The sequence below is a fragment of the Triturus cristatus genome, chromosome 6, assembly GCF_964204655.1.
Source record: "Triturus cristatus chromosome 6, aTriCri1.1, whole genome shotgun sequence".
Lineage (NCBI taxonomy): Eukaryota > Metazoa > Chordata > Amphibia > Caudata > Salamandridae > Triturus > Triturus cristatus.
Genome location: NC_140589.1, coordinates 883,413,610 through 883,434,057, shown reverse-complemented (window position 1 = coordinate 883,434,057; position 20,448 = coordinate 883,413,610). Strand labels below are relative to the sequence as shown.

Below are 20,448 nucleotides of genomic sequence, written 5' to 3'. Positions count from 1 at the left end.
GGACAAAAGTATGGGTAATCCTACATGGGGCCAGTGGCGCAATGGATAACGCGTCTGACTACGGATCAGAAGATTGTAGGTTCGACTCCTATCTGGCTCGAAAGGGTCATAGGTCCCTGTTTTATGGTATTCCTGTGGAATTCTTATTTACCTCAGACTTGTTGTAGGTTCAATATTCTCGAGCAGGACTCATCCAGCAGTCGTTCCATGGTAGGGCTGCAGTAATAGGACCACGGCTAGTTAAAAGTTTCCCATTTGCTGCTGGATTCTATGTGAAGGCCGTCATGTGGTGTGCTGCTTTTGTATTTCAACATGGGTCTCTGAGTCTCTAAACTAGGAAAAAATCTTGTTGAGAAAAGTGTGTGTGAGAGGGTCTGTGGGTGCAGGCAGGTGTGTGCACTTGAGTGCTGACCCATTTACATGTGTGAGAGGGACAAGCAAATTGCCTGTGGGATGTAGGCCTACAACTGGAACCAAGCAGCCAGGCAGAACCACAGGTAAGGAGAGAGGAAGGCAGTTCATTATTAGAGCAGGATCATGAGCATCTTGCCCTGCTCCCTTCTGCCCGATCGGCCACGATCGGCCAAGACCTCTCTATTAGGGTGGAGGGTGAACATTTCTTGGACCTCAGAAACTGAGGGATGCAGCGCCGATATGTCCTCCAAGGGCCTAGAGGACCTGGTGCCCAATCATGCCTGGTGTTTTTCAGCTTACCCGACCAATCTGGTTGCAAGGCGGATTTTAACAGTACTGCTGAAAAGGGACTCCCAGACAGCCCTGAGGCCATCATTTGCATAGGCCCTCCCCTTCTCTTTCTCTTGCTTCCCACAAAGCAACGCATCGCTGGCAGCAGTATAGATTTGGGGGTTGTGAAGAATAATGACAGGGAGGCTGAAGAAGGGAAAGAAAAGTCCCAGAAGTCCTGCAGGCTTCCTTGCTAAATGCAGCTGGCCATAGAGTGCACCTTCATTACTGCGAGGTAAATACATTAAAAATGTTGAGGAGAGACAAATTGAAAAATAGATATTAGGAGGAAAGCACTGGAACCTGCTTTATTATTTCAATTAGTCTTGAAAACATAGAACATTTCTCTCCTGAAAGCTGGTAAAAATATGGAACGCTTCACGAATTTGCGTGTCATCCTTGCGCAGGGGCCATGCTAATCTTCTCTGTATCGTTCCAATTTTAGTATATGTGCCGCCGAAGCGAGCACACTTCATTGATGAACCTACAATGTTTATAAACTCTCTAAATCTACGGTCTCTAGACATAGGGTGGCCTGGCAGAGATGCTCGTATGGCCAGTAAGCATTCAAATCTGAGCCAATGGGCAAAAATGCATGAAGAGTAACAATCCATTATTCTTCACTGCATTTGTGGTCCAAGACTTCACCAATTGGAAGTATGTAGATTATGCCAGGGTTGCAAAGGCTCATGGTTCAGGCTACTGACAAGGAACATTGTGACATCATGCTGCCTGTGGAACAGTGATATTAAAGGTGAGACAGCTGCACAGTAGGTTAGGTGAAGGGCTCTGAGAGGTGAAAGGCAGCATGCTTGGGTCCCTGGACAAGGTGAGCCTATGACAAGGTGTCTGAATTTTCGCCTGTATTGTAATATTAAACACTTTATTGTTGTACCCGCCTGCTGATTAAGGAGTCCTCAAGATCAGCTCCACACAGACGTGGAACTGATGATGTTAATGCAGAATATTTAAGAAACTGAGGCTGATCTAAAACATTTCCTTGGACCTAGGACCATTTCCCCTGACTTTTAGGTCCTTCGTCCTCCTAAAGTCCTTTATATAAGTTAGGAACACCTGACAGAACAGAATTTCAGGAGGTCAGGTGGGTTTACTTGTGTCTTCTGGTTGTGAGCAGTAAACGTGGCTAAAAAGGTTGATGGAATGGTGTTTTAAAACACACACACACACACACACACAACTTCTGGTCCTCTTAAGGACAAAAGTATGGGTAATCCTACATGGGGCCAGTGGCGCAATGGATAACGCGTCTGACTACGGATCAGAAGATTGTAGGTTCGACTCCTATCTGGCTCGAAAGGGTCATAGGTCCCTGTTTTATGGTATTCCTGTGGAATTCTTATTTACCTCAGACTTGTTGTAGGTTCAATATTCTCGAGCAGGACTCATCCAGCAGTCGTTCCATGGTAGGGCTGCAGTAATAGGACCACGGCTAGTTAAAAGTTTCCCATTTGCTGCTGGATTCTATGTGAAGGCCGTCATGTGGTGTGCTGCTTTTGTATTTCAACATGGGTCTCTGAGTCTCTAAACTAGGAAAAAATCTTGTTGAGAAAAGTGTGTGTGAGAGGGTCTGTGGGTGCAGGCAGGTGTGTGCACTTGAGTGCTGACCCATTTACATGTGTGAGAGGGACAAGCAAATTGCCTGTGGGATGTAGGCCTACAACTGGAACCAAGCAGCCAGGCAGAACCACAGGTAAGGAGAGAGGAAGGCAGTTCATTATTAGAGCAGGATCATGAGCATCTTGCCCTGCTCCCTTCTGCCCCGATCGGCCACGATCGGCCAAGACCTCTCTATTAGGGTGGAGCGTGAACATTTCTTGGACCTCAGAAACTGAGGGATGCAGCGCCGATATGTCCTCCAAGGGCCTAGAGGACCTGGTGCCCAATCATGCCTGGTGTTTTTCAGCTTACCCGACCAATCTGGTTGCAAGGCGGATTTTAACAGTACTGCTGAAAAGGGACTCCCAGACAGCCCTGAGGCCATCATTTGCATAGGCCCTCCCCTTCTCTTTCTCTTGCTTCCCACAAAGCAACGCATCGCTGGCAGCAGTATAGATTTGGGGGTTGTGAAGAATAATGACAGGGAGGCTGAAGAAGGGAAAGAAAAGTCCCAGAAGTCCTGCAGGCTTCCTTGCTAAATGCAGCTGGCCATAGAGTGCACCTTCATTACTGCGAGGTAAATACATTAAAAATGTTGAGGAGAGACAAATTGAAAAATAGATATTAGGAGGAAAGCACTGGAACCTGCTTTATTATTTCAATTAGTCTTGAAAACATAGAACATTTCTCTCCTGAAAGCTGGTAAAAATATGGAACGCTTCACGAATTTGCGTGTCATCCTTGCGCAGGGGCCATGCTAATCTTCTCTGTATCGTTCCAATTTTAGTATATGTGCCGCCGAAGCGAGCACACTTCATTGATGAACCTACAATGTTTATAAACTCTCTAAATCTACGGTCTCTAGACATAGGGTGGCCTGGCAGAGATGCTCGTATGGCCAGTAAGCATTCAAATCTGAGCCAATGGGCAAAAATGCATGAAGAGTAACAATCCATTATTCTTCACTGCATTTGTGGTCCAAGACTTCACCAATTGGAAGTATGTAGATTATGCCAGGGTTGCAAAGGCTCATGGTTCAGGCTACTGACAAGGAACATTGTGACATCATGCTGCCTGTGGAACAGTGATATTAAAGGTGAGACAGCTGCACAGTAGGTTAGGTGAAGGGCTCTGAGAGGTGAAAGGCAGCATGCTTGGGTCCCTGGACAAGGTGAGCCTATGACAAGGTGTCTGAATTTTCGCCTGTATTGTAATATTAAACACTTTATTGTTGTACCCGCCTGCTGATTAAGGAGTCCTCAAGATCAGCTCCACACAGACGTGGAACTGATGATGTTAATGCAGAATATTTAAGAAACTGAGGCTGATCTAAAACATTTCCTTGGACCTAGGACCATTTCCCCTGACTTTTAGGTCCTTCGTCCTCCTAAAGTCCTTTGTATAAGTTAGGAACACCTGACAGAACAGAATTTCAGGAGGTCAGGTGGGTTTACTTGTGTCTTCTGGTTGTGAGCAGTAAACGTGGCTAAAAAGGTTGATGGAATGGTGTTTTAAAACACACACACACACACACACACACACACAACTTCTGGTCCTCTTAAGGACAAAAGTATGGGTAATCCTACATGGGGCCAGTGGCGCAATGGATAACGCGTCTGACTACGGATCAGAAGATTGTAGGTTCGACTCCTATCTGGCTCGAAAGGGTCATAGGTCCCTGTTTTATGGTATTCCTGTGGAATTCTTATTTACCTCAGACTTGTTGTAGGTTCAATATTCTCGAGCAGGACTCATCCAGCAGTCGTTCCATGGTAGGGCTGCAGTAATAGGACCACGGCTAGTTAAAAGTTTCCCATTTGCTGCTGGATTCTATGTGAAGGCCGTCATGTGGTGTGCTGCTTTTGTATTTCAACATGGGTCTCTGAGTCTCTAAACTAGGAAAAAATCTTGTTGAGAAAAGTGTGTGTGAGAGGGTCTGTGGGTGCAGGCAGGTGTGTGCACTTGAGTGCTGACCCATTTACATGTGTGAGAGGGACAAGCAAATTGCCTGTGGGATGTAGGCCTACAACTGGAACCAAGCAGCCAGGCAGAACCACAGGTAAGGAGAGAGGAAGGCAGTTCATTATTAGAGCAGGATCATGAGCATCTTGCCCTGCTCCCTTCTGCCCGATCGGCCACGATCGGCCAAGACCTCTCTATTAGGGTGGAGGGTGAACATTTCTTGGACCTCAGAAACTGAGGGATGCAGCGCCGATATGTCCTCCAAGGGCCTAGAGGACCTGGTGCCCAATCATGCCTGGTGTTTTTCAGCTTACCCGACCAATCTGGTTGCAAGGCGGATTTTAACAGTACTGCTGAAAAGGGACTCCCAGACAGCCCTGAGGCCATCATTTGCATAGGCCCTCCCCTTCTCTTTCTCTTGCTTCCCACAAAGCAACGCATCGCTGGCAGCAGTATAGATTTGGGGGTTGTGAAGAATAATGACAGGGAGGCTGAAGAAGGGAAAGAAAAGTCCCAGAAGTCCTGCAGGCTTCCTTGCTAAATGCAGCTGGCCATAGAGTGCACCTTCATTACTGCGAGGTAAATACATTAAAAATGTTGAGGAGAGACAAATTGAAAAATAGATATTAGGAGGAAAGCACTGGAACCTGCTTTATTATTTCAATTAGTCTTGAAAACATAGAACATTTCTCTCCTGAAAGCTGGTAAAAATATGGAACGCTTCACGAATTTGCGTGTCATCCTTGCGCAGGGGCCATGCTAATCTTCTCTGTATCGTTCCAATTTTAGTATATGTGCCGCCGAAGCGAGCACACTTCATTGATGAACCTACAATGTTTATAAACTCTCTAAATCTACGGTCTCTAGACATAGGGTGGCCTGGCAGAGATGCTCGTATGGCCAGTAAGCATTCAAATCTGAGCCAATGGGCAAAAATGCATGAAGAGTAACAATCCATTATTCTTCACTGCATTTGTGGTCCAAGACTTCACCAATTGGAAGTATGTAGATTATGCCAGGGTTGCAAAGGCTCATGGTTCAGGCTACTGACAAGGAACATTGTGACATCATGCTGCCTGTGGAACAGTGATATTAAAGGTGAGACAGCTGCACAGTAGGTTAGGTGAAGGGCTCTGAGAGGTGAAAGGCAGCATGCTTGGGTCCCTGGACAAGGTGAGCCTATGACAAGGTGTCTGAATTTTCGCCTGTATTGTAATATTAAACACTTTATTGTTGTACCCGCCTGCTGATTAAGGAGTCCTCAAGATCAGCTCCACACAGACGTGGAACTGATGATGTTAATGCAGAATATTTAAGAAACTGAGGCTGATCTAAAACATTTCCTTGGACCTAGGACCATTTCCCCTGACTTTTAGGTCCTTCGTCCTCCTAAAGTCCTTTATATAAGTTAGGAACACCTGACAGAACAGAATTTCAGGAGGTCAGGTGGGTTTACTTGTGTCTTCTGGTTGTGAGCAGTAAACGTGGCTAAAAAGGTTGATGGAATGGTGTTTTAAAACACACACACACACACACAACTTCTGGTCCTCTTAAGGACAAAAGTATGGGTAATCCTACATGGGGCCAGTGGCGCAATGGATAACGCGTCTGACTACGGATCAGAAGATTGTAGGTTCGACTCCTATCTGGCTCGAAAGGGTCATAGGTCCCTGTTTTATGGTATTCCTGTGGAATTCTTATTTACCTCAGACTTGTTGTAGGTTCAATCTTCTCGAGCAGGACTCATCCAGCAGTCGTTCCATGGTAGGGCTGCAGTAATAGGACCACGGCTAGTTAAAAGTTTCCCATTTGCTGCTGGATTCTATGTGAAGGCCGTCATGTGGTGTGCTGCTTTTGTATTTCAACATGGGTCTCTGAGTCTCTAAACTAGGAAAAAATCTTGTTGAGAAAAGTGTGTGTGAGAGGGTCTGTGGGTGCAGGCAGGTGTGTGCACTTGAGTGCTGACCCATTTACATGTGTGAGAGGGACAAGCAAATTGCCTGTGGGATGTAGGCCTACAACTGGAACCAAGCAGCCAGGCAGAACCACAGGTAAGGAGAGAGGAAGGCAGTTCATTATTAGAGCAGGATCATGAGCATCTTGCCCTGCTCCCTTCTGCCCGATCGGCCACGATCGGCCAAGACCTCTCTATTAGGGTGGAGGGTGAACATTTCTTGGACCTCAGAAACTGAGGGATGCAGCGCCGATATGTCCTCCAAGGGCCTAGAGGACCTGGTGCCCAATCATGCCTGGTGTTTTTCAGCTTACCCGACCAATCTGGTTGCAAGGCGGATTTTAACAGTACTGCTGAAAAGGGACTCCCAGACAGCCCTGAGGCCATCATTTGCATAGGCCCTCCCCTTCTCTTTCTCTTGCTTCCCACAAAGCAACGCATCGCTGGCAGCAGTATAGATTTGGGGGTTGTGAAGAATAATGACAGGGAGGCTGAAGAAGGGAAAGAAAAGTCCCAGAAGTCCTGCAGGCTTCCTTGCTAAATGCAGCTGGCCATAGAGTGCACCTTCATTACTGCGAGGTAAATACATTAAAAATGTTGAGGAGAGACAAATTGAAAAATAGATATTAGGAGGAAAGCACTGGAACCTGCTTTATTATTTCAATTAGTCTTGAAAACATAGAACATTTCTCTCCTGAAAGCTGGTAAAAATATGGAACGCTTCACGAATTTGCGTGTCATCCTTGCGCAGGGGCCATGCTAATCTTCTCTGTATCGTTCCAATTTTAGTATATGTGCCGCCGAAGCGAGCACACTTCATTGATGAACCTACAATGTTTATAAACTCTCTAAATCTACGGTCTCTAGACATAGGGTGGCCTGGCAGAGATGCTCGTATGGCCAGTAAGCATTCAAATCTGAGCCAATGGGCAAAAATGCATGAAGAGTAACAATCCATTATTCTTCACTGCATTTGTGGTCCAAGACTTCACCAATTGGAAGTATGTAGATTATGCCAGGGTTGCAAAGGCTCATGGTTCAGGCTACTGACAAGGAACATTGTGACATCATGCTGCCTGTGGAACAGTGATATTAAAGGTGAGACAGCTGCACAGTAGGTTAGGTGAAGGGCTCTGAGAGGTGAAAGGCAGCATGCTTGGGTCCCTGGACAAGGTAAGCCTATGACAAGGTGTCTGAATTTTCGCCTGTATTGTAATATTAAACACTTTATTGTTGTACCCGCCTGCTGATTAAGGAGTCCTCAAGATCAGCTCCACACAGACGTGGAACTGATGATGTTAATGCAGAATATTTAAGAAACTGAGGCTGATCTAAAACATTTCCTTGGACCTAGGACCATTTCCCCTGACTTTTAGGTCCTTCGTCCTCCTAAAGTCCTTTATATAAGTTAGGAACACCTGACAGAACAGAATTTCAGGAGGTCAGGTGGGTTTACTTGTGTCTTCTGGTTGTGAGCAGTAAACGTGGCTAAAAAGGTTGATGGAATGGTGTTTTAAAACACACACACACACACACACACAACTTCTGGTCCTCTTAAGGACAAAAGTATGGGTAATCCTACATGGGGCCAGTGGCGCAATGGATAACGCGTCTGACTACGGATCAGAAGATTGTAGGTTCGACTCCTATCTGGCTCGAAAGGGTCATAGGTCCCTGTTTTATGGTATTCCTGTGGAATTCTTATTTACCTCAGACTTGTTGTAGGTTCAATATTCTCGAGCAGGACTCATCCAGCAGTCGTTCCATGGTAGGGCTGCAGTAATAGGACCACGGCTAGTTAAAAGTTTCCCATTTGCTGCTGGATTCTATGTGAAGGCCGTCATGTGGTGTGCTGCTTTTGTATTTCAACATGGGTCTCTGAGTCTCTAAACTAGGAAAAAATCTTGTTGAGAAAAGTGTGTGTGAGAGGGTCTGTGGGTGCAGGCAGGTGTGTGCACTTGAGTGCTGACCCATTTACATGTGTGAGAGGGACAAGCAAATTGCCTGTGGGATGTAGGCCTACAACTGGAACCAAGCAGCCAGGCAGAACCACAGGTAAGGAGAGAGGAAGGCAGTTCATTATTAGAGCAGGATCATGAGCATCTTGCCCTGCTCCCTTCTGCCCCGATCGGCCACGATCGGCCAAGACCTCTCTATTAGGGTGGAGCGTGAACATTTCTTGGACCTCAGAAACTGAGGGATGCAGCGCCGATATGTCCTCCAAGGGCCTAGAGGACCTGGTGCCCAATCATGCCTGGTGTTTTTCAGCTTACCCGACCAATCTGGTTGCAAGGCGGATTTTAACAGTACTGCTGAAAAGGGACTCCCAGACAGCCCTGAGGCCATCATTTGCATAGGCCCTCCCCTTCTCTTTCTCTTGCTTCCCACAAAGCAACGCATCGCTGGCAGCAGTATAGATTTGGGGGTTGTGAAGAATAATGACAGGGAGGCTGAAGAAGGGAAAGAAAAGTCCCAGAAGTCCTGCAGGCTTCCTTGCTAAATGCAGCTGGCCATAGAGTGCACCTTCATTACTGCGAGGTAAATACATTAAAAATGTTGAGGAGAGACAAATTGAAAAATAGATATTAGGAGGAAAGCACTGGAACCTGCTTTATTATTTCAATTAGTCTTGAAAACATAGAACATTTCTCTCCTGAAAGCTGGTAAAAATATGGAACGCTTCACGAATTTGCGTGTCATCCTTGCGCAGGGGCCATGCTAATCTTCTCTGTATCGTTCCAATTTTAGTATATGTGCCGCCGAAGCGAGCACACTTCATTGATGAACCTACAATGTTTATAAACTCTCTAAATCTACGGTCTCTAGACATAGGGTGGCCTGGCAGAGATGCTCGTATGGCCAGTAAGCATTCAAATCTGAGCCAATGGGCAAAAATGCATGAAGAGTAACAATCCATTATTCTTCACTGCATTTGTGGTCCAAGACTTCACCAATTGGAAGTATGTAGATTATGCCAGGGTTGCAAAGGCTCATGGTTCAGGCTACTGACAAGGAACATTGTGACATCATGCTGCCTGTGGAACAGTGATATTAAAGGTGAGACAGCTGCACAGTAGGTTAGGTGAAGGGCTCTGAGAGGTGAAAGGCAGCATGCTTGGGTCCCTGGACAAGGTGAGCCTATGACAAGGTGTCTGAATTTTCGCCTGTATTGTAATATTAAACACTTTATTGTTGTACCCGCCTGCTGATTAAGGAGTCCTCAAGATCAGCTCCACACAGACGTGGAACTGATGATGTTAATGCAGAATATTTAAGAAACTGAGGCTGATCTAAAACATTTCCTTGGACCTAGGACCATTTCCCCTGACTTTTAGGTCCTTCGTCCTCCTAAAGTCCTTTGTATAAGTTAGGAACACCTGACAGAACAGAATTTCAGGAGGTCAGGTGGGTTTACTTGTGTCTTCTGGTTGTGAGCAGTAAACGTGGCTAAAAAGGTTGATGGAATGGTGTTTTAAAACACACACACACACACACACACAACTTCTGGTCCTCTTAAGGACAAAAGTATGGGTAATCCTACATGGGGCCAGTGGCGCAATGGATAACGCGTCTGACTACGGATCAGAAGATTGTAGGTTCGACTCCTATCTGGCTCGAAAGGGTCATAGGTCCCTGTTTTATGGTATTCCTGTGGAATTCTTATTTACCTCAGACTTGTTGTAGGTTCAATCTTCTCGAGCAGGACTCATCCAGCAGTCGTTCCATGGTAGGGCTGCAGTAATAGGACCACGGCTAGTTAAAAGTTTCCCATTTGCTGCTGGATTCTATGTGAAGGCCGTCATGTGGTGTGCTGCTTTTGTATTTCAACATGGGTCTCTGAGTCTCTAAACTAGGAAAAAATCTTGTTGAGAAAAGTGTGTGTGAGAGGGTCTGTGGGTGCAGGCAGGTGTGTGCACTTGAGTGCTGACCCATTTACATGTGTGAGAGGGACAAGCAAATTGCCTGTGGGATGTAGGCCTACAACTGGAACCAAGCAGCCAGGCAGAACCACAGGTAAGGAGAGAGGAAGGCAGTTCATTATTAGAGCAGGATCATGAGCATCTTGCCCTGCTCCCTTCTGCCCGATCGGCCACGATCGGCCAAGACCTCTCTATTAGGGTGGAGGGTGAACATTTCTTGGACCTCAGAAACTGAGGGATGCAGCGCCGATATGTCCTCCAAGGGCCTAGAGGACCTGGTGCCCAATCATGCCTGGTGTTTTTCAGCTTACCCGACCAATCTGGTTGCAAGGCGGATTTTAACAGTACTGCTGAAAAGGGACTCCCAGACAGCCCTGAGGCCATCATTTGCATAGGCCCTCCCCTTCTCTTTCTCTTGCTTCCCACAAAGCAACGCATCGCTGGCAGCAGTATAGATTTGGGGGTTGTGAAGAATAATGACAGGGAGGCTGAAGAAGGGAAAGAAAAGTCCCAGAAGTCCTGCAGGCTTCCTTGCTAAATGCAGCTGGCCATAGAGTGCACCTTCATTACTGCGAGGTAAATTCATTAAAAATGTTGAGGAGAGACAAATTGAAAAATAGATATTAGGAGGAAAGCACTGGAACCTGCTTTATTATTTCAATTAGTCTTGAAAACATAGAACATTTCTCTCCTGAAAGCTGGTAAAAATATGGAACGCTTCACGAATTTGCGTGTCATCCTTGCGCAGGGGCCATGCTAATCTTCTCTGTATCGTTCCAATTTTAGTATATGTGCCGCCGAAGCGAGCACACTTCATTGATGAACCTACAATGTTTATAAACTCTCTAAATCTACGGTCTCTAGACATAGGGTGGCCTGGCAGAGATGCTCGTATGGCCAGTAAGCATTCAAATCTGAGCCAATGGGCAAAAATGCATGAAGAGTAACAATCCATTATTCTTCACTGCATTTGTGGTCCAAGACTTCACCAATTGGAAGTATGTAGATTATGCCAGGGTTGCAAAGGCTCATGGTTCAGGCTACTGACAAGGAACATTGTGACATCATGCTGCCTGTGGAACAGTGATATTAAAGGTGAGACAGCTGCACAGTAGGTTAGGTGAAGGGCTCTGAGAGGTGAAAGGCAGCATGCTTGGGTCCCTGGACAAGGTGAGCCTATGACAAGGTGTCTGAATTTTCGCCTGTATTGTAATATTAAACACTTTATTGTTGTACCCGCCTGCTGATTAAGGAGTCCTCAAGATCAGCTCCACACAGACGTGGAACTGATGATGTTAATGCAGAATATTTAAGAAACTGAGGCTGATCTAAAACATTTCCTTGGACCTAGGACCATTTCCCCTGACTTTTAGGTCCTTCGTCCTCCTAAAGTCCTTTATATAAGTTAGGAACACCTGACAGAACAGAATTTCAGGAGGTCAGGTGGGTTTACTTGTGTCTTCTGGTTGTGAGCAGTAAACGTGGCTAAAAAGGTTGATGGAATGGTGTTTTAAAACACACACACACACACACACACAACTTCTGGTCCTCTTAAGGACAAAAGTATGGGTAATCCTACATGGGGCCAGTGGCGCAATGGATAACGCGTCTGACTACGGATCAGAAGATTGTAGGTTCGACTCCTATCTGGCTCGAAAGGGTCATAGGTCCCTGTTTTATGGTATTCCTGTGGAATTCTTATTTACCTCAGACTTGTTGTAGGTTCAATATTCTCGAGCAGGACTCATCCAGCAGTCGTTCCATGGTAGGGCTGCAGTAATAGGACCACGGCTAGTTAAAAGTTTCCCATTTGCTGCTGGATTCTATGTGAAGGCCGTCATGTGGTGTGCTGCTTTTGTATTTCAACATGGGTCTCTGAGTCTCTAAACTAGGAAAAAATCTTGTTGAGAAAAGTGTGTGTGAGAGGGTCTGTGGGTGCAGGCAGGTGTGTGCACTTGAGTGCTGACCCATTTACATGTGTGAGAGGGACAAGCAAATTGCCTGTGGGATGTAGGCCTACAACTGGAACCAAGCAGCCAGGCAGAACCACAGGTAAGGAGAGAGGAAGGCAGTTCATTATTAGAGCAGGATCATGAGCATCTTGCCCTGCTCCCTTCTGCCCCGATCGGCCACGATCGGCCAAGACCTCTCTATTAGGGTGGAGCGTGAACATTTCTTGGACCTCAGAAACTGAGGGATGCAGCGCCGATATGTCCTCCAAGGGCCTAGAGGACCTGGTGCCCAATCATGCCTGGTGTTTTTCAGCTTACCCGACCAATCTGGTTGCAAGGCGGATTTTAACAGTACTGCTGAAAAGGGACTCCCAGACAGCCCTGAGGCCATCATTTGCATAGGCCCTCCCCTTCTCTTTCTCTTGCTTCCCACAAAGCAACGCATCGCTGGCAGCAGTATAGATTTGGGGGTTGTGAAGAATAATGACAGGGAGGCTGAAGAAGGGAAAGAAAAGTCCCAGAAGTCCTGCAGGCTTCCTTGCTAAATGCAGCTGGCCATAGAGTGCACCTTCATTACTGCGAGGTAAATACATTAAAAATGTTGAGGAGAGACAAATTGAAAAATAGATATTAGGAGGAAAGCACTGGAACCTGCTTTATTATTTCAATTAGTCTTGAAAACATAGAACATTTCTCTCCTGAAAGCTGGTAAAAATATGGAACGCTTCACGAATTTGCGTGTCATCCTTGCGCAGGGGCCATGCTAATCTTCTCTGTATCGTTCCAATTTTAGTATATGTGCCGCCGAAGCGAGCACACTTCATTGATGAACCTACAATGTTTATAAACTCTCTAAATCTACGGTCTCTAGACATAGGGTGGCCTGGCAGAGATGCTCGTATGGCCAGTAAGCATTCAAATCTGAGCCAATGGGCAAAAATGCATGAAGAGTAACAATCCATTATTCTTCACTGCATTTGTGGTCCAAGACTTCACCAATTGGAAGTATGTAGATTATGCCAGGGTTGCAAAGGCTCATGGTTCAGGCTACTGACAAGGAACATTGTGACATCATGCTGCCTGTGGAACAGTGATATTAAAGGTGAGACAGCTGCACAGTAGGTTAGGTGAAGGGCTCTGAGAGGTGAAAGGCAGCATGCTTGGGTCCCTGGACAAGGTGAGCCTATGACAAGGTGTCTGAATTTTCGCCTGTATTGTAATATTAAACACTTTATTGTTGTACCCGCCTGCTGATTAAGGAGTCCTCAAGATCAGCTCCACACAGACGTGGAACTGATGATGTTAATGCAGAATATTTAAGAAACTGAGGCTGATCTAAAACATTTCCTTGGACCTAGGACCATTTCCCCTGACTTTTAGGTCCTTCGTCCTCCTAAAGTCCTTTGTATAAGTTAGGAACACCTGACAGAACAGAATTTCAGGAGGTCAGGTGGGTTTACTTGTGTCTTCTGGTTGTGAGCAGTAAACGTGGCTAAAAAGGTTGATGGAATGGTGTTTTAAAACACACACACACACACACACACACACACAACTTCTGGTCCTCTTAAGGACAAAAGTATGGGTAATCCTACATGGGGCCAGTGGCGCAATGGATAACGCGTCTGACTACGGATCAGAAGATTGTAGGTTCGACTCCTATCTGGCTCGAAAGGGTCATAGGTCCCTGTTTTATGGTATTCCTGTGGAATTCTTATTTACCTCAGACTTGTTGTAGGTTCAATATTCTCGAGCAGGACTCATCCAGCAGTCGTTCCATGGTAGGGCTGCAGTAATAGGACCACGGCTAGTTAAAAGTTTCCCATTTGCTGCTGGATTCTATGTGAAGGCCGTCATGTGGTGTGCTGCTTTTGTATTTCAACATGGGTCTCTGAGTCTCTAAACTAGGAAAAAATCTTGTTGAGAAAAGTGTGTGTGAGAGGGTCTGTGGGTGCAGGCAGGTGTGTGCACTTGAGTGCTGACCCATTTACATGTGTGAGAGGGACAAGCAAATTGCCTGTGGGATGTAGGCCTACAACTGGAACCAAGCAGCCAGGCAGAACCACAGGTAAGGAGAGAGGAAGGCAGTTCATTATTAGAGCAGGATCATGAGCATCTTGCCCTGCTCCCTTCTGCCCCGATCGGCCACGACCTCTCTATTAGGGTGGAGGGTGAACATTTCTTGGACCTCAGAAACTGAGGGATGCAGCGCCGATATGTCCTCCAAGGGCCTAGAGGACCTGGTGCCCAATCATGCCTGGTGTTTTTCAGCTTACCCGACCAATCTGGTTGCAAGGCGGATTTTAACAGTACTGCTGAAAAGGGACTCCCAGACAGCCCTGAGGCCATCATTTGCATAGGCCCTCCCCTTCTCTTTCTCTTGCTTCCCACAAAGCAACGCATCGCTGGCAGCAGTATAGATTTGGGGGTTGTGAAGAATAATGACAGGGAGGCTGAAGAAGGGAAAGAAAAGTCCCAGAAGTCCTGCAGGCTTCCTTGCTAAATGCAGCTGGCCATAGAGTGCACCTTCATTACTGCGAGGTAAATACATTAAAAATGTTGAGGAGAGACAAATTGAAAAATAGATATTAGGAGGAAAGCACTGGAACCTGCTTTATTATTTCAATTAGTCTTGAAAACATAGAACATTTCTCTCCTGAAAGCTGGTAAAAATATGGAACGCTTCACGAATTTGCGTGTCATCCTTGCGCAGGGGCCATGCTAATCTTCTCTGTATCGTTCCAATTTTAGTATATGTGCCGCCGAAGCGAGCACACTTCATTGATGAACCTACAATGTTTATAAACTCTCTAAATCTACGGTCTCTAGACATAGGGTGGCCTGGCAGAGATGCTCGTATGGCCAGTAAGCATTCAAATCCGAGCCAATGGGCAAAAATGCATGAAGAGTAACAATCCATTATTCTTCACTGCATTTGTGGTCCAGGACTTCACCAATTGGAAGTATGTAGATTATGCCAGGGTTGCAAAGGCTCATGGTTCAGGCTACTGACAAGGAACATTGTGACATCATGCTGCCTGTGGAACAGTGATATTAAAGATGAGACAGCTGCACAGTAGGTTAGGTGAAGGGCTCTGAGAGGTGAAAGGCAGCATGCTTGGGTCCCTGGACAAGGTGAGCCTATGACAAGGTGTCTGAATTTTCGCCTGTATTGTAATATTAAACACTTTATTGTTGTACCCGCCTGCTGATTAAGGAGTCCTCAAGATCAGCTCCACACAGACGTGGAACTGATGATGTTAATGCAGAATATTTAAGAAACTGAGGCTGATCTAAAACATTTCCTTGGACCTAGGACCATTTCCCCTGACTTTTAGGTCCTTCGTCCTCCTAAAGTCCTTTGTATAAGTTAGGAACACCTGACAGAACAGAATTTCAGGAGGTCAGGTGGGTTTACTTGTGTCTTCTGGTTGTGAGCAGTAAACGTGGCTAAAAAGGTTGATGGAATGGTGTTTTAAAACACACACACACACACACACACAACTTCTGGTCCTCTTAAGGACAAAAGTATGGGTAATCCTACATGGGGCCAGTGGCGCAATGGATAACGCGTCTGACTACGGATCAGAAGATTGTAGGTTCGACTCCTATCTGGCTCGAAAGGGTCATAGGTCCCTGTTTTATGGTATTCCTGTGGAATTCTTATTTACCTCAGACTTGTTGTAGGTTCAATCTTCTCGAGCAGGACTCATCCAGCAGTCGTTCCATGGTAGGGCTGCAGTAATAGGACCACGGCTAGTTAAAAGTTTCCCATTTGCTGCTGGATTCTATGTGAAGGCCGTCATGTGGTGTGCTGCTTTTGTATTTCAACATGGGTCTCTGAGTCTCTAAACTAGGAAAAAATCTTGTTGAGAAAAGTGTGTGTGAGAGGGTCTGTGGGTGCAGGCAGGTGTGTGCACTTGAGTGCTGACCCATTTACATGTGTGAGAGGGACAAGCAAATTGCCTGTGGGATGTAGGCCTACAACTGGAACCAAGCAGCCAGGCAGAACCACAGGTAAGGAGAGAGGAAGGCAGTTCATTATTAGAGCAGGATCATGAGCATCTTGCCCTGCTCCCTTCTGCCCGATCGGCCACGATCGGCCAAGACCTCTCTATTAGGGTGGAGGGTGAACATTTCTTGGACCTCAGAAACTGAGGGATGCAGCGCCGATATGTCCTCCAAGGGCCTAGAGGACCTGGTGCCCAATCATGCCTGGTGTTTTTCAGCTTACCCGACCAATCTGGTTGCAAGGCGGATTTTAACAGTACTGCTGAAAAGGGACTCCCAGACAGCCCTGAGGCCATCATTTGCATAGGCCCTCCCCTTCTCTTTCTCTTGCTTCCCACAAAGCAACGCATCGCTGGCAGCAGTATAGATTTGGGGGTTGTGAAGAATAATGACAGGGAGGCTGAAGAAGGGAAAGAAAAGTCCCAGAAGTCCTGCAGGCTTCCTTGCTAAATGCAGCTGGCCATAGAGTGCACCTTCATTACTGCGAGGTAAATACATTAAAAATGTTGAGGAGAGACAAATTGAAAAATAGATATTAGGAGGAAAGCACTGGAACCTGCTTTATTATTTCAATTAGTCTTGAAAACATAGAACATTTCTCTCCTGAAAGCTGGTAAAAATATGGAACGCTTCACGAATTTGCGTGTCATCCTTGCGCAGGGGCCATGCTAATCTTCTCTGTATCGTTCCAATTTTAGTATATGTGCCGCCGAAGCGAGCACACTTCATTGATGAACCTACAATGTTTATAAACTCTCTAAATCTACGGTCTCTAGACATAGGGTGGCCTGGCAGAGATGCTCGTATGGCCAGTAAGCATTCAAATCTGAGCCAATGGGCAAAAATGCATGAAGAGTAACAATCCATTATTCTTCACTGCATTTGTGGTCCAAGACTTCACCAATTGGAAGTATGTAGATTATGCCAGGGTTGCAAAGGCTCATGGTTCAGGCTACTGACAAGGAACATTGTGACATCATGCTGCCTGTGGAACAGTGATATTAAAGGTGAGACAGCTGCACAGTAGGTTAGGTGAAGGGCTCTGAGAGGTGAAAGGCAGCATGCTTGGGTCCCTGGACAAGGTGAGCCTATGACAAGGTGTCTGAATTTTCGCCTGTATTGTAATATTAAACACTTTATTGTTGTACCCGCCTGCTGATTAAGGAGTCCTCAAGATCAGCTCCACACAGACGTGGAACTGATGATGTTAATGCAGAATATTTAAGAAACTGAGGCTGATCTAAAACATTTCCTTGGACCTAGGACCATTTCCCCTGACTTTTAGGTCCTTCGTCCTCCTAAAGTCCTTTATATAAGTTAGGAACACCTGACAGAACAGAATTTCAGGAGGTCAGGTGGGTTTACTTGTGTCTTCTGGTTGTGAGCAGTAAACGTGGCTAAAAAGGTTGATGGAATGGTGTTTTAAAACACACACACACACACACACACAACTTCTGGTCCTCTTAAGGACAAAAGTATGGGTAATCCTACATGGGGCCAGTGGCGCAATGGATAACGCGTCTGACTACGGATCAGAAGATTGTAGGTTCGACTCCTATCTGGCTCGAAAGGGTCATAGGTCCCTGTTTTATGGTATTCCTGTGGAATTCTTATTTACCTCAGACTTGTTGTAGGTTCAATATTCTCGAGCAGGACTCATCCAGCAGTCGTTCCATGGTAGGGCTGCAGTAATAGGACCACGGCTAGTTAAAAGTTTCCCATTTGCTGCTGGATTCTATGTGAAGGCCGTCATGTGGTGTGCTGCTTTTGTATTTCAACATGGGTCTCTGAGTCTCTAAACTAGGAAAAAATCTTGTTGAGAAAAGTGTGTGTGAGAGGGTCTGTGGGTGCAGGCAGGTGTGTGCACTTGAGTGCTGACCCATTTACATGTGTGAGAGGGACAAGCAAATTGCCTGTGGGATGTAGGCCTACAACTGGAACCAAGCAGCCAGGCAGAACCACAGGTAAGGAGAGAGGAAGGCAGTTCATTATTAGAGCAGGATCATGAGCATCTTGCCCTGCTCCCTTCTGCCCCGATCGGCCACGATCGGCCAAGACCTCTCTATTAGGGTGGAGCGTGAACATTTCTTGGACCTCAGAAACTGAGGGATGCAGCGCCGATATGTCCTCCAAGGGCCTAGAGGACCTGGTGCCCAATCATGCCTGGTGTTTTTCAGCTTACCCGACCAATCTGGTTGCAAGGCGGATTTTAACAGTACTGCTGAAAAGGGACTCCCAGACAGCCCTGAGGCCATCATTTGCATAGGCCCTCCCCTTCTCTTTCTCTTGCTTCCCACAAAGCAACGCATCGCTGGCAGCAGTATAGATTTGGGGGTTGTGAAGAATAATGACAGGGAGGCTGAAGAAGGGAAAGAAAAGTCCCAGAAGTCCTGCAGGCTTCCTTGCTAAATGCAGCTGGCCATAGAGTGCACCTTCATTACTGCGAGGTAAATACATTAAAAATGTTGAGGAGAGACAAATTGAAAAATAGATATTAGGAGGAAAGCACTGGAACCTGCTTTATTATTTCAATTAGTCTTGAAAACATAGAACATTTCTCTCCTGAAAGCTGGTAAAAATATGGAACGCTTCACGAATTTGCGTGTCATCCTTGCGCAGGGGCCATGCTAATCTTCTCTGTATCGTTCCAATTTTAGTATATGTGCCGCCGAAGCGAGCACACTTCATTGATGAACCTACAATGTTTATAAACTCTCTAAATCTACGGTCTCTAGACATAGGGTGGCCTGGCAGAGATGCTCGTATGGCCAGTAAGCATTCAAATCTGAGCCAATGGGCAAAAATGCATGAAGAGTAACAATCCATTATTCTTCACTGCATTTGTGGTCCAAGACTTCACCAATTGGAAGTATGTAGATTATGCCAGGGTTGCAAAGGCTCATGGTTCAGGCTACTGACAAGGAACATTGTGACATCATGCTGCCTGTGGAACAGTGATATTAAAGGTGAGACAGCTGCACAGTAGGTTAGGTGAAGGGCTCTGAGAGGTGAAAGGCAGCATGCTTGGGTCCCTGGACAAGGTGAGCCTATGACAAGGTGTCTGAATTTTCGCCTGTATTGTAATATTAAACACTTTATTGTTGTACCCGCCTGCTGATTAAGGAGTCCTCAAGATCAGCTCCACACAGACGTGGAACTGATGATGTTAATGCAGAATATTTAAGAAACTGAGGCTGATCTAAAACATTTCCTTGGACCTAGGACCATTTCCCCTGACTTTTAGGTCCTTCGTCCTCCTAAAGTCCTTTGTATAAGTTAGGAACACCTGACAGAACAGAATTTCAGGAGGTCAGGTGGGTTTACTTGTGTCTTCTGGTTGTGAGCAGTAAACGTGGCTAAAAAGGTTGATGGAATGGTGTTTTAAAACACACACACACACACACACACACAACTTCTGGTCCTCTTAAGGACAAAAGTATGGGTAATCCTACATGGGGCCAGTGGCGCAATGGATAACGCGTCTGACTACGGATCAGAAGATTGTAGGTTCGACTCCTATCTGGCTCGAAAGGGTCATAGGTCCCTGTTTTATGGTATTCCTGTGGAATTCTTATTTACCTCAGACTTGTTGTAGGTTCAATATTCTCGAGCAGGACTCATCCAGCAGTCGTTCCATGGTAGGGCTGCAGTAATAGGACCACGGCTAGTTAAAAGTTTCCCATTTGCTGCTGGATTCTATGTGAAGGCCGTCATGTGGTGTGCTGCTTTTGTATTTCAACATGGGTCTCTGAGTCTCTAAACTAGGAAAAAATCTTGTTGAGAAAAGTGTGTGTGAGAGGGTCTGTGGGTGCAGGCAGGTGTGTGCACTTGAGTGCTGACCCATTTACATGTGTGAGAGGGACAAGCAAATTGCCTGTGGGATGTAGGCCTACAACTGGAACCAAGCAGCCAGGCAGAACCACAGGTAAGGAGAGAGGAAGGCAGTTCATTATTAGAGCAGGATCATGAGCATCTTGCCCTGCTCCCTTCTGCCCCGATCGGCCACGATCGGCCAAGACCTCTCTATTAGGGTGGAGGGTGAACATTTCTTGGACCTCAGAAACTGAGGGATGCAGCGCCGATATGTCCTCCAAGGGCCTAGAGGACCTGGTGCCCAATCATGCCTGGTGTTTTTCAGCTTACCCGACCAATCTGGTTGCAAGGCGGATTTTAACAGTACTGCTGAAAAGGGACTCCCAGACAGCCCTGAGGCCATCATTTGCATAGGCCCTCCCCTTCTCTTTCTCTTGCTTCCCACAAAGCAACGCATCGCTGGCAGCAGTATAGATTT

At 46.2% G+C, this 20,448-nt stretch overlaps 21 non-coding genes across 21 annotated transcripts; 11 read left to right on the top strand and 10 right to left on the bottom strand.

Moving 5' to 3' along the window:
• The first annotated feature begins 27 nt into the window (after window positions 1-27).
• TRNAR-ACG (transfer RNA arginine (anticodon ACG)) lies at window positions 28-100 on the top strand. The gene has a single exon. It is a non-coding gene; the product is annotated as a tRNA-Arg (tRNA).
• Window positions 101-1,106: 1,006 nt separating this feature from the next.
• Window positions 1,107-1,213, bottom strand: LOC146819439 (U6 spliceosomal RNA). Its single transcript, XR_014964089.1, has one exon. It is a non-coding gene; the product is annotated as a U6 spliceosomal RNA (small nuclear RNA).
• Window positions 1,214-1,985: 772 nt separating this feature from the next.
• Window positions 1,986-2,058, top strand: TRNAR-ACG (transfer RNA arginine (anticodon ACG)). Its single transcript has one exon. It is a non-coding gene; the product is annotated as a tRNA-Arg (tRNA).
• A 1,007-nt stretch (window positions 2,059-3,065) lies between these two features.
• LOC146819437 (U6 spliceosomal RNA) lies at window positions 3,066-3,172 on the bottom strand. The gene has a single exon (XR_014964088.1). It is a non-coding gene; the product is annotated as a U6 spliceosomal RNA (small nuclear RNA).
• A 778-nt stretch (window positions 3,173-3,950) lies between these two features.
• Window positions 3,951-4,023, top strand: TRNAR-ACG (transfer RNA arginine (anticodon ACG)). Its single transcript has one exon. It is a non-coding gene; the product is annotated as a tRNA-Arg (tRNA).
• A 1,006-nt stretch (window positions 4,024-5,029) lies between these two features.
• Window positions 5,030-5,136, bottom strand: LOC146819435 (U6 spliceosomal RNA). The gene has a single exon (XR_014964087.1). It is a non-coding gene; the product is annotated as a U6 spliceosomal RNA (small nuclear RNA).
• Window positions 5,137-5,904: 768 nt separating this feature from the next.
• Window positions 5,905-5,977, top strand: TRNAR-ACG (transfer RNA arginine (anticodon ACG)). The gene has a single exon. It is a non-coding gene; the product is annotated as a tRNA-Arg (tRNA).
• Window positions 5,978-6,983: 1,006 nt separating this feature from the next.
• On the bottom strand, window positions 6,984-7,090 carry LOC146819433 (U6 spliceosomal RNA). The gene has a single exon (XR_014964086.1). It is a non-coding gene; the product is annotated as a U6 spliceosomal RNA (small nuclear RNA).
• Window positions 7,091-7,862: 772 nt separating this feature from the next.
• TRNAR-ACG (transfer RNA arginine (anticodon ACG)) lies at window positions 7,863-7,935 on the top strand. Its single transcript has one exon. It is a non-coding gene; the product is annotated as a tRNA-Arg (tRNA).
• A 1,007-nt stretch (window positions 7,936-8,942) lies between these two features.
• On the bottom strand, window positions 8,943-9,049 carry LOC146819431 (U6 spliceosomal RNA). The gene has a single exon (XR_014964083.1). It is a non-coding gene; the product is annotated as a U6 spliceosomal RNA (small nuclear RNA).
• Window positions 9,050-9,821: 772 nt separating this feature from the next.
• On the top strand, window positions 9,822-9,894 carry TRNAR-ACG (transfer RNA arginine (anticodon ACG)). Its single transcript has one exon. It is a non-coding gene; the product is annotated as a tRNA-Arg (tRNA).
• Window positions 9,895-10,900: 1,006 nt separating this feature from the next.
• LOC146819429 (U6 spliceosomal RNA) lies at window positions 10,901-11,007 on the bottom strand. Its single transcript, XR_014964082.1, has one exon. It is a non-coding gene; the product is annotated as a U6 spliceosomal RNA (small nuclear RNA).
• Window positions 11,008-11,779: 772 nt separating this feature from the next.
• On the top strand, window positions 11,780-11,852 carry TRNAR-ACG (transfer RNA arginine (anticodon ACG)). Its single transcript has one exon. It is a non-coding gene; the product is annotated as a tRNA-Arg (tRNA).
• Window positions 11,853-12,859: 1,007 nt separating this feature from the next.
• LOC146819427 (U6 spliceosomal RNA) lies at window positions 12,860-12,966 on the bottom strand. Its single transcript, XR_014964081.1, has one exon. It is a non-coding gene; the product is annotated as a U6 spliceosomal RNA (small nuclear RNA).
• A 778-nt stretch (window positions 12,967-13,744) lies between these two features.
• Window positions 13,745-13,817, top strand: TRNAR-ACG (transfer RNA arginine (anticodon ACG)). The gene has a single exon. It is a non-coding gene; the product is annotated as a tRNA-Arg (tRNA).
• A 997-nt stretch (window positions 13,818-14,814) lies between these two features.
• LOC146819425 (U6 spliceosomal RNA) lies at window positions 14,815-14,921 on the bottom strand. Its single transcript, XR_014964080.1, has one exon. It is a non-coding gene; the product is annotated as a U6 spliceosomal RNA (small nuclear RNA).
• A 772-nt stretch (window positions 14,922-15,693) lies between these two features.
• Window positions 15,694-15,766, top strand: TRNAR-ACG (transfer RNA arginine (anticodon ACG)). Its single transcript has one exon. It is a non-coding gene; the product is annotated as a tRNA-Arg (tRNA).
• Window positions 15,767-16,772: 1,006 nt separating this feature from the next.
• Window positions 16,773-16,879, bottom strand: LOC146819423 (U6 spliceosomal RNA). Its single transcript, XR_014964079.1, has one exon. It is a non-coding gene; the product is annotated as a U6 spliceosomal RNA (small nuclear RNA).
• A 772-nt stretch (window positions 16,880-17,651) lies between these two features.
• TRNAR-ACG (transfer RNA arginine (anticodon ACG)) lies at window positions 17,652-17,724 on the top strand. Its single transcript has one exon. It is a non-coding gene; the product is annotated as a tRNA-Arg (tRNA).
• A 1,007-nt stretch (window positions 17,725-18,731) lies between these two features.
• On the bottom strand, window positions 18,732-18,838 carry LOC146819421 (U6 spliceosomal RNA). Its single transcript, XR_014964077.1, has one exon. It is a non-coding gene; the product is annotated as a U6 spliceosomal RNA (small nuclear RNA).
• A 774-nt stretch (window positions 18,839-19,612) lies between these two features.
• Window positions 19,613-19,685, top strand: TRNAR-ACG (transfer RNA arginine (anticodon ACG)). The gene has a single exon. It is a non-coding gene; the product is annotated as a tRNA-Arg (tRNA).
• The last annotated feature ends 763 nt before the right edge of the window (window positions 19,686-20,448 follow it).